At 40.4% G+C, this 12,583-nt stretch overlaps 1 protein-coding gene across 14 annotated transcripts in view; it reads left to right on the forward strand.

The window, feature by feature from the left end:
* Positions 1-12,583, forward strand: part of LCOR (ligand dependent nuclear receptor corepressor) — a 144,356-nt gene that overhangs the window by 125,373 nt on the left and 6,400 nt on the right. The gene's annotated exons all lie outside the window — the stretch shown is intronic.

The following is a 12,583-nucleotide window of genomic DNA, read 5'->3' on the forward strand; positions in this document are numbered from 1 at the left end:
TATAGGCATGTAAGAATGATTTGCTATGGTTTATTGACTCGTAATTTTAAAATGTTAATTACCATCTTTATTTGAACAGCAGTGTAACGATAAGGGATTATTTGCTAGTTGAAAGAAATTACAACTTGGTATATACTAGAAAGATCACTTAACTGAGTGTGGGAGTGTGGGGATTTGTATGCATAGTTTTTGATCAGCAAAACTTTAGTTTTCCAGTGAAAACATTTGGGGGCTCTTCTGCCTATTTAATGTGGTTTTAGTTGCACTCTTGTCAAGTGGGAGCTCTGTACATATCAAACAGGTAATTTGGATCCTAGATAGCACAGTTTAAGGTTTTTATTCCAGTGTCTATTAAATTTACTTGAGACAATGCCCTGGCACTATAACTTTAGCTACATGGAGATAGTTAAGAATGTAACCAAGCCTGACCAGGTGGTGGCACAGTGGATAGAGCGTTGACATGGGACACTTGAGGTCCCAGGTTGAAAACCCCGAGGTCACCGGCTTGAGCATAGGATCATAGACATGACCTCATAGTTGCTGGCTTGAGCCCAAAGGTTACTGGCTTAAAGCCCAAGGTCGCTGGCTTGAACCCGAGGTTGCTGGCTTGAGCAAGGGGTTACTGGCTCAGCTGGAGCCCACCGGTCAAGGCACATATGAGAAAGCAATCAGTGAACAACTTAAGTGCCTCAACTACAAGTTGATGCTTCTCATCCTGTCTGTCTCGCTTGCTCTCTTGAAAAAAGAAAAAAGAAAAAATGCAACCTGAATAGCAGATTCTTATGAGGTGCTGGGAATAGGTGAATCTATGTAGATCAGTTTATCTTTTTTTTTTTTTTTTAAAGATTTTATTTATTGAGTTTAGAGAGAGAGGGAGTGAGATTATAGTTGCTTCACTTCAGTTGTTCACTGACTGCATCTCATATATGCCTTGACCAAGCAAGCCCAGTGACCTCAGCATTCCAGGTCATCACTCTATCCACTGCATCACCACAGGTCAGGTATAGACCAGTTTTTCAAATTAGATCAACCAGATGCGACCTATTATTTGTAAGATCAATTTAGTGGGTCCTAAACATTTTAGAAAAGAGAATCAGAGTACATAGCATTTAATAGGATTAATGTATATACTATTTCATTGAAAGTTTGTCATCATACATGTATGAACTGGGATAATATGTAATGGTTCACTTTGTAAAAAGTATTTCTTGTTCTGGTTGCAGTCAAAATCAAATGGCTTTTGAGACCTGGCCAAATATCTCAGCTGGCAGAGCATCATCCTGATATGCCAAGGTTGTAGCTTTGATCTTTGGTCAGGGCACACACAAGAGTCAACCAGTGAATGCATAAATAAGTGGAACAACAAATCAATGTTTCTCTCTCTCTCTGTCTAAAAATTAATGAAGTGTAGAAAGTTAAAATCAAATGGGTTTTGAAAGCCATAGGTAAACCATACCATTCATCACAGTTTTCCTGGTACCCTGAAGAACATACTAACAGCCACCTGTGTGCTTACAGTTAGGACTGTCAGACTTTCAAAATTCCCTTCTCTCTTTCCCTGCTTCATTGATTTGAATTCATTTCATTGAAAGTTTATTCTTTTTCTTTCTGATTATGTGTCAAAATGTTTGCTCTACCCTTTTCAATTACCTTGAAAAATGTCTTTGGAAAATTATTTTCACCATGTAGTAATTTATTGGGCTAGTTTATTTATGCCTAAGACAAGGGTAGTCAACCTTGTATATCTACTGCCCACTTTTGTATCTGTTAGTAGTAAAATTTTCTAACCGCCCACCAGTTCCACAGTAATGGTAATTTATAAAGTAGGGAAGTAACTTTCCTTTTAACATTCATGTAATACTGGTTTAGTGGTGATGAACTTCTTTAGTTTTTTCTTATCTGGGAAGCTTTTTATCTGTCCTTCCATTCTAAATGATAGCTTTGTTGGGTAGAGTAATCTTGGTTGTAGGTCCTTTCTATCACTTTGAATATTTCTTGCCACTCCCTTCTGGCCTACAAAGTTTCTGCAGAAAACTTTCTTCTGATTTCTGTTGAGAAATCAGCTGATGATCTTTAAGAGTTCCCATGTAGGTAACTAACTGCTTCTCCCTTGCAGCTGTTAAGAATCTCTCTCTGTGCCTGACCAGGTGGTGGCGCAGTGAATAGAGCATCGGACCAGGATGCGGAGGACCCAGGTTTGAGATCCTGAGGTCGCCAGCTTGAGCATGGGCTCATCTGGTTTGAGCAAGGCTCACCAGCTTGAGCTTGAGGTTACTGGCTTGAGCAAGGGGTCACTCAGTCTGCTTTAGCTCCCCGGTCAAGGCACATATGAGAAATCAATCAATGGACAACTAAGGAACCGCAACGAAGAATTGATGTTTCTCATCTTTTTCCCTTCCTGTCTGTCCCTCTCTCTCTGTCTCTGCCACACACACAAAAAAGAATCTTGACCTGTGGTGGCGCAGTGGATAAAGCGTCGACCTGGAAATGCTGAGGTCGCCGGTTCGAAACCCTGGGCTTGCCTGGTCAAGGCACATATGGGAGTTGATGCTTCCAGCTCCTCCCCCCTATCTCTCTCTCCTCTCTGTCTCTCTCTGTCTCTCTCTCTCTCCTCTCTAAAATGAATAAATAAATAAAGAATAAAAAAAAAAAATGAATAAATAAATAAAAAATAAAGGTTGAGGTGTATTTAAAAAAAAAAAAAAAAAAAAAAAACAAAAAAGAATCTTTCTCTCTGTTTAACCTTTTGCATTTTAATTACATTGTGTCCTCGTGTGGGCTTCTTTGGGTTCATTTTGTTTGGAACTTTCTGTGCTTCCTGGACTTCTGTCTTTTCTTTCACCAAGTTAGAGAAATTTTGTCATTTTTTCAAATAGCTTTACAATTTCTTGCTGTCTCTCTTCTTGCACCCCTATGTTGCAAATGTTATCATGTTTGAAGTTGTCCTGGAGACTCTTTATACTAGCCTCATTTTTTGAATTTTGTTTTTTATTTTGCTGTTCTAATTGAGTGTTTTTTGCTTTGCTTATATTCCAAATTGCTGATTTGATTATCAACTTCATCTATTCTATAGATTCCCTGTAAATTATTCATCATTTCAGCCAGTGTATCCTTCATTTCTGATTGGTCCTTTTTTATACTGTTCTCACTAAATTCATTGAGTATCCTTATAACTAGTGTTTTAATCACTGTATCTAGTAGAGTGCTTGTCTCCATTTTCTAGTCCTTTTTCTGGAGTTTAGTTCTGTCTTTTCATTTGGGACATGTTTCTTTTTCTCCTCATTTTGGCAGCTTCCCTGTATTTGCTGTGTCTCCCAGGCTTGAGAGAGTGTCCTAATGTAGCAGGGGTTCTGTGGGGTCCAGTGGCACAGCCTCCTCAATCACCCAAGCTGGGCCCTTGAGATGCACCACCCCTGTGTGGGCTGTGTACACCCTCCTCTTGTAGTGGAGCCTTGATTGCTGTTGGCACATGAATAGGAAGGATTTAATCCCCAGAAGGGTGAGCTGAAAGGACTGGCTGTGACCATCAACCACTGTAAAGGGTCAGCTGGCACAAGGGCCCGCCCAACAGAGCAGGAGTTATTTCAGCAGGGCTCTTTTGCCCCCTGAGTCTGCCTCTTGAGTGTGTCACTTGTGGAAGTGGTTGGGTTGTGGTGCTTTGATGTGGTCTGAAGCTGCCTACTGGGTACACTGGCTCTGGGGCCTTCCAGGAGGTATAGGCCAGGGTCAGCCACTACCTGAGTTCTGCCTGGAGCCACCTGGCATGAGCTACAAAGCAGTCTGCACATGGCCATTACTTGTGTTGGGCTTGGAGCTGCCAAGGTGAAGCCAAGCTGTGAACCAAGACTGACTGCTTCTAGTGCTGGACCTGGGGCCACTTAGCAAGAGGCATGGGGCACGCCATGGCCAGATGCTGCTTGTTTGAGAGATTTTGGGAAAATCTGAAGCCTGAGCCAACATAGGCCATTCATATGGTAAAGCCACTGGAAACAGCTTGGGTGGGCCAGAAAGTTGTGTGGGGTGGGTCTCAGGGAATCATCAGGGTGGGGCAAACAGTATTAGCCAGATTGATGGAGACTCAGATATGGTGCCTGCCTGCTGGCTCTGTACAGGGAGGACTCAGAAAAGGAGGAACAATGGCCTCTGCCAGCACTCTGTTTAGGAGAAAGCTGTTGCTCTTGTGTTCCTGATGTCGGCAATTTAGTTCCTCTCGGTATGTCCCTGGTGCCTTTCAAGGTAACACTGCACTGCTGGAGCTCAGAGGGAGTGAGTCAGAGTAAGTCAGTGCTCGAGAGCTTCCTGGAACTCCAACAGCCCTTCTCCTCTCTCAGCCTCAATCCCTGCTGGATTTAATAGCCAGAAGTTATGGGGACTTCTCTTCCTGGTGCTGGAACTCTGGGCTGGGGACCTGGTGTGGGCCTGGGACCCCTAACTCTTCTGGGGGGACCTCTGCAACTGAGATATCCCTCCCGACTTTTATTTGCCTCACATGGGTGTGGGATGTGGCTTCTTCTTTAAATCCGTGGTTGTGGGACTTCCAGTCAGCCAGATTTCAGGCAGTTCTGAATGATGGATGTAGTTTTGTTGTAAATTTGATGGGGTTGTGGGAGGAGGTGAGTACCGCATTTACCTACGCCGCCATCTTGACCAGAAGCCTCCCGTGTCACCATTTTTAAAAGATCGTCATGATATTGGTATGTTTTCTCTGACTTTGGGAACGATTGCACCTCTGTATTTTTTTTTTTATGATTTTTTTTTTTTTCCCCTTGTACCTCTCCGAAGCTAGAAACGGGGAGAGACAGTCAGACAAACTCCCGCATGCGTCCGACCGGGATCCACCTGGCACGCCCACCAGGGGCGATGCTCTGCCGCGACCAGAGCCACTCCAGCGCCTGGGGCAGAGGCCAAGGAGCCATCCCCAGCGCCCCGCCATCCTTGCTCCAATGGAGCCTCGGCTGCAGGAGAGGAAGAGAGAGACAGAGAGGAAGGAGAGGGGGAGGGGTGGAGAAGCAGATGGATGCCTCTCCTGTGTGCCCCGGCCGGGAATCGAACCCGGGACCTCTGCACGCCAGGCCGACGCTCCACCACTGAGCCAACCGGCCAGGACCTCTGTATTTCTTTTAAGCAGTGGTATTATTTTAGTCTATCATGATCCTAGTCATTTAAATTGGGAATTAAAGGGAAATTTCCCCCAAAGAACAACATAGATTTTTAATCTCCTACTCAGCAAATATAAAAGAAATAGGCCAGTCTGACTGGTTTACTGTGAGCTCTCATGTAAGCCTGACCTTATAAATGTCAGTTATACCTTTCACATACAGATCTCTCTTTAATCTGGTTCCACGAACTCAGGGAGGCTAGTGATACATTCTTTTTCAGTTCGCATCAGCCCTAGGCAAAAGTCTGTCCCTCTTTGTCTAAAATTATTGTATTATTTCTTAAAGCTTAGTTCAGTGTTTTCTAAGAATTCTTAGTTATATCACTAGGAGATATTACCCCACTTCCAACTTGTATCACTTTTTAAAATTTACACCACCTAATCCAAAATTCCATGTCTTTCACAGCCTCTGAGCCCTCCCACCTTAATTTTAAATTAACTCCAAATGTAATAATATATTTGGTCTTGCATATATAGTCAGTCTTATCTGGAACACAAAAATTAATAGACACAAAAATTAATGTGGTGGAGGAAAAACTTTCAGAACTAAATAGTTTGTTTGACAAAGTGTCTGTTTTGTGAGCTTATTACTTTCCTAGAGAGGACATGCTCTGACTTTCTACTCACCAAGTAACTCATATTTTGCCTTCGTGGGTATGTTTGCCTATAGGGTAAAAATGTGTTAAAGTGTGGACATGAGAATCTTGATAGTTATATTTTTTATTGTGATTTAATAAATTTGGCAATCTGGTTAAATTAAAAAGAAGTAGGAGACACAATATGAAGGCCTGAAACTGCTTCTATCCTATTTAAATCTATTCTGTATAGTACTAGCCTTTCATCCGGGGTGTTAAGCCCTGGGATACAGGAAAGCTAGCAAACGGCGGCTGCATGCCCAGTAAGCACCCTTTGAGGCACCCTTTCTTTCCCCCACTTTAGATAATTAATAATTTTGGAGACTTTGTTTTGCCCTGGTTTTAGTGAACTTGGTTAAGAATACAGTAAACTTTGAAAGCTATTTGAAAGGGATTGCATGTGTTCTGTTTTAGATGAGTGGTTTTTAATAATTTTCTACTCCATATCAACAAGATGCGAGTTGCCATCAGCAGTGGTGGCTCCCTCAGGCTCTAGCTAGGATCTCGCAGGGGTGAAGGGATACATGTAAGGCCTGGATTGGACACCCCCTCCCCCCACACACCATCCTCATGATTCTGATCCCTGGGGAGAGTAAATCTTAATCCCAACTCTGAGAATTGCTGTTTCTATCTAAAGCCATCTAAATTCAGATTTAGATAATTTGTACTTCAATCGCCTGGAAATCAGGTATTAAACTGCCTGATTTTAAGAGGTTATTTTATTCTGTGGTCTTTTGTGAACTTTATTTCTCCTTTTTTCCTACCACTTTTGCCTACCATTTTATTGTTTCTTCTAGTTCAATTTCATGGAAACAAAACTTGGTTGTTCAGTAGTTTAGAGCTACAACACTACATGGCATTTTATTTATTTATTTTGTGTGACAGAGACAAAGAGAGGGACAGACAGACAAGAAGAGATGAGAAGCATCAATTCTTCGTTGTGGCACCTTAGTTATTCATTGATTGCTTTCTCATACGTGCCTTGACCAGGGAGCTACAGCAGAGCAAGGGACCCCTTGCTCAAGCCAGCAACCTTGGGTTCAAGCTGGTGAGCTGTGCTCAAACCAGATGAGCCCACCCTCAAACTGGCAACCTCAGGGTTTCTAACCTGGGTCCTCCGTGTCCCAGTTCAACACTCTATCCACTGTGCCGCCACCTGGTCAGGCTACATGACATTTTAGAGAGTGAAAAAAGAAATCTAAAAAAAAAAAGAAATCTTCACACCCCACGCCCACATTCTCCACAACACAGAGAGAGATAGAGAGAGAGAGAGAGAGAGACACACACACACACACACACACAATTTTGTCATAGCCTTGGAATCCTGGTATGGAAGACACACCAGATGTGAAATAGCGAAGGATAGATGCATTTCCCAGTATATAGCCAAGACTTGTCAGCAGACTTATCCAAGCCCTTGAATATACTTAAATTTTTGGTGCTTACTTAAAAGGACCAGAAGTAAGGAATTAGGGAACATAATTTCAAAATACTGTTTGGTGGAGGGAAAAACAAACTCTTATTTCCTTGATGGGGGCTCATGATGCATTTTATATTTTCTTTTATTTAAAGAAAAAAATCAAGCCAAATTAAAGTTCTTGATCTTTTGGTCTACTGCAGTGGTCCCCAACCCCCGGGCCACAGACTGGTATCAGTCCGTGGGCCATTTGATACCGGTCCGCAGAGAAAGAATAAATAACTTACATTATTTCCGTTTTATTTATATTTAAGTCTGAACGATGTTTTATTTTTTAAAAATGACCAGATTCCCTCTGTTACATCCGTCTAAGACTCGCTCTTGATGCTTGTCTCGGTCATTTATCCGTCCCACCCTAAAGGCTAGTCCGTGAAAATATTTTCTGACATTAAACCGGTCCGTGGCCCAAAAAAGGTTGGGGACCACTGGTCTACTGTATCTAACATTTTCTGAAGCTTTCTCTCCCCTTCGGTTCTCCTATGACTACCTTTTTTCTGCTACTAAGATAAACTCCCATCCAAACACCATTGACTGTTTCTGATGACCTTTGTCAATCAAGAAGAATATATTTTGGCCTGACCAGGTGGTGGTGGCGCAGTGGATAGAGCATCGGACTAGGATGCAGAGGACCCAGGTTCAAGACCCCAAGGTCGCCAACTTGAGCGCAGGCTCATCTGGTTTGAGCAAAGCTCACCAGCTTGGACCCAAGGTCGCTGGCTTGAGCAAGGGGTTACTCGGTCTGCTGAAGGCTCACGGTCAATGCACATATGAGAAAGCAATCAATGAACAACTAAGGTGTCACAATGAAAAACTGGTGATTGATGCTTCTCATCTCTCTCTGTCCTCGTCTGTCCCTCTCTCCGACTCTCTGTCTCTGTAAAAAAAAAGAAGAAGAAGAATATATTTTGGTCATTAGCAATGTTGAACCTGCCATCAACCAGTTTTATTGGTAGAGAACAGATATTGGCTACCTGAATCAATCAATCCAAAATTCTAGACTTTTAAAAATTGTCAATTCAGCTCTCTGCCACATCTATTTGATTTGTCTTTTACCTTAAAATAACATAAGCATTGCCCATCCACCATTTATATTAAGCACAGGAATGCTTTCCTGGGGGAATTTAAATTCTGCAGTATTGACAAAGTAGGCGAGTTCTGCTGTATCTAACCTCTGATCTAGAAAACATCATTGAGTAAATCATTAAAGATAGGATTGTAAAATAACACATCATTCTTAAAGTATGAAGTTTTTATGAATATTATCTTATCCTTTTACCAAACCCTTAAGAATTAGGCATTTAGAAACTCAGAACACATCCAGGTAGTTGGAAATCAAGTTTCCCTCTTCCTATATAGCCTTTTCTCTCATTTATTGGTCCCTAGGATTGAACTGTTCTTCAGTGGTGGTGGTGAAATACTTCTAGTGGATAAATAATTTACGTAACTATTACAGAGAGAGTCTTATTATTGAGTGGAAGAAACATGAAATCAAACAAATGATTTCAAAATCTGTGATGAGCTACCTGAATCCATCAATCCGAAATTCTAGACTTTTAAAAATTGTCAATTCAGCTCTCTGCCACATCTATTTGATTTGTCTTTTACCTTAAAATAACAAGCATTGCCCATCCACCCATCTTATAAGATAATAATTCTTATGAGACCTTAAATAATCAGATGTGAGGGGCATACTATGGTACTGGCTCTAATCACTGAACTAAAACATAGTGCTGCCCCTTGGGCCGAGTTGAGTGAGTGGTCAGCAGGACAGAAACTTGCCCCTCTCTGATTTCCCTGATTATTGCCTGAGAGGATTCCAGATCAGGGTAAAATGATATATTTCGGCTCTATTAAAGGATTAAGGCTGTTGGAAAAATAGATTAATTAGAAGGAAAGGTAAAGACTAGCTGTTTAAAACTCCGGCAAAACTGGCTAGCAGCCATTTTTTTAAAAACATGAAAAATTAGACTTAAACTTCAGTAAGTTGAGGTTAATTTTTTAAATTAAATATTCAAATGATATGAAAATAAAATTTATCTAATCTTAGGTTCTATTGAGAAAATTTCTAGAGAAAAATCAAACAAGGTAAGAAGCTGGATAATTTAGAGACATGGTCGAAAGTAATTTTATTACTATAGTTACAAAGTTTGCTCTTGTAACAGGGCAATTTAATGCCACCTGAGCAAAAGGTTTGTAAAGGTTCTCAGACCCAAGTGAAGCTACTGGTGGGCTCATGCCTGTGTGTTCAGTTGCCAACCAGACATCTTAGATTCAGAATCTTATAAACACATCAACTTAGTGTGTGCAGAACAGAACTCATCAGACACAAACACACCCCAGCAATCAGCAGCCGTCACCTTCGTTGCCTGTCCCTGGCTCACTAAATGGTGCTGCCCAGAGAGAAAACCCCAAGGCGTCCTTGATGGTCCCTTTCCCTCCCCTGTTTCTTGCTAAGAGAAAACAGAAAAACATGAAATACGGTCCCTGTAAATCTTTGATGCATTGAAAAGGTAGTAATATTCCACTTATTTGTAGTCATCTATCTCAGAAACACATCCAAGAACCAAAAACTGAAGAAACTGAAGAACAAAGGCCTCTGAGCAGTAGTAGTTGTTAGAAAATCGATGTACTTATAAAACTTCGCTAAGCCTGTATTCAGAGCCTGTTTATTTTTGCTTACAGTGAGCAGAAGTACTCTACAGAATGTAGAAGTGGGGCTCCCAACACAGCTTCTATTTGGAAGCTGTAAGAAAGATTTTCATAAAATACAGACTGCCACTGTGGCTTTTTTATTTAGGCAGACAAACTCACTTAATGGAGTAGCCCCCAAAACTATCAACGTACTTCAGTGTAGTATAATAAAAATCATGCCTAACTTTAATAGTGCACATTGGTAAATGATCCTGAGTCATTAAGACTCATAAATTGTGTTTCAAAGAGGATATAATTTTTAAAAGACTTCTATCAAAAATATTTAAAAATTTTTAAATGTTTTGTACTTAAAGGAACAACTTAAATGTTTTTTTTTGTTCTAAGAAAACATTAATATACATTCCAGATCTCTTGTTATTTTTATCAAAGCATATTTAATGTGATTGGCCGACAATGATAACTAATACTTGTGTAAACTTCGTAGGTTTCCCTTTGCAGTAATTCTATGTGGTAGATGGGACAGGTGCTCTACTAAAAAACCCAAAAGAGTTAAGTGTTTTGGGTTTGTTAAGGTCACACAACTGTAAGTGGCAGCTACTCCTCTCCATCTTACAGTACTGTGTCTTGTAACAAATAACAGGCATACTTCGTTTTATTGCACGTCACAGATGTTGCATTTTGGGAGTTGTTTTTTGTTTTGTTTTCTTTTCTTTTTTACCAATTGAAGGCAAGACCTTCCACCAACAAAAGGACTAGGACTTGCTATGCTGCAAAGTCTGTAGCTGCATGAGGAATTTGTTAAGCTCCTGTGTACATCTCGTTGAGTCCTGGAGTTAGAAATGACTGAATGGTCCCTCACCTAAGGGTGTCACTGGAGTCTGCCCTGTTCTGAGGAAGGAGATAATTGCCATTCTCACACAGCAGGAGGAACTTCGTGCCCTTCCAAATGTTGCCTTTTTAAAACTTTTTCTGAAGAACAATATGTAGACAAAAAATACACGTATCATAAGTGTACTGCTCAATGAGTTTTTTTCTGGTTGCTTTTGGTCTTTTCTTCTTTTTGTTAGGTTTTGGCCCATTGCTAACATATACTTTAAGTTCACCATCCCCTACACATTATAATATTTTTATAATAATCTTTCTTCTTGGTTTACTCACTATTCAGTGATCAGTTTCAAGTTTGAGGTAGGCATTTTCAAAGATGTGCCTCTCTAATTCAGAACCTAATTAGGCCTGTTCAGATAACCTTGGCACTGCTGAAGAAAAGTGCTCTGTTGCTAGTTGTGAAAATAAAAACACAGCATAACCTTTTCTCTTGTAAAGCACTTTTAACAACAGATTTAACTAACAGTTTCTTGATTTTGTTTTGTTTTGTAATTAGACCTATTTCGGCAACTTTATTCACCACTTGATTTTAAAATCTGTAGTCAGGATCAGAGAAACTAAAATTGAGTACCTGCTTTTTGTACTTTGTGCTTATCTAAAATCTCATAACAATCCTTTGAAATATTGATAGTTCCAGTTTACAGATGAGAAGACCAAGGTTCAGAAAGTTAAACCCTGTATGTAGTAAATGTCAGGATAAGAAGTAGAATATAGATTTTTCTGATTCCACAATCTGTGCTCTTTCCACTAAAACCACACTGCTTCAGAAGCCACAGGAGGGTGGGGACAGAGGAGGCTGATACAGGCTGTCTCAGGGAAGCCTTCCTATAAGGCATCTCAGCTGGGAGATCAAGTCACAGATTGAAGAAAAGAGGAATTAGCTGGAAGATACTATCAGACATCTGCTCAGCACATTTATTAAGCTGCCTTCAGTGCTCTGCTGTTACACAGTCAGATAATAGGCTCCTAAGGAAATGCAGTCCAGAGAGAGATTGAGAAATTGTATAAAACTCCAGAATGTTGGGGCACTCCAGTTGTGTGGGCTTATTATTAAGACCCAAACGTCTAGAAACACAAAGCAGCTCTTGAGAACATTTGGCTGTCTAATCAGGAAGTACCTGTGGCCTGTTTTGAATCTTGTACCATCCTTTTCTGCTACCCCACTGTTCAGGTTAAACTCTACGAGTTGTCCTAGAAAACTTATAGAAATGGTTGAAAGGAGTTCCTTAACATGGAATGACTTCCTGTGGATGATTATAAAATGTTTATTGAGGGTCTAAGAGAAGGTCACAGAGGAGCTGGACTGAAGACATATCACCACCTTGACAGAGCCCTGTAGCTTACAGTATCATTCCATGTTTGTTTTCTCAGAGGCTAGGAATCAGAAATTGTGTGTCATTCCATTTTCAGTGTGTCTGAAATGTGAAATTATTGATCTCTGTTCCTCCATTCTCCAAGAAAAGAGTGGAAGGATTCCTGCATTAATATATGCAACATTAAAAAGTTAGCCAATTGGTCATGCTGAGAAACCATATTAAAACTACAATTTTTCTAAGTATTTCTAATTCAAGATTTGTAATGTATTGTGACTGAATTTTTGTCAGTGTTGTGACTTGTAAACCAGTCATTACTTAACAGGATTTTCCAGGCCCAAAACAAAAATATCTTGTTGGTCAACTTGAGTTAATAGTGTGGCCAAAATATTACTTTTTGAAAAAAAAAAAAAATTATTTTCAATATTTCTCCTTTAGAAGATAAAAGTTTTTTTGTGAATGA

This window comes from Saccopteryx bilineata, chromosome 7, assembly GCF_036850765.1.
Source record: "Saccopteryx bilineata isolate mSacBil1 chromosome 7, mSacBil1_pri_phased_curated, whole genome shotgun sequence".
NCBI classification, from domain to species: Eukaryota; Metazoa; Chordata; class Mammalia; order Chiroptera; family Emballonuridae; genus Saccopteryx; species Saccopteryx bilineata.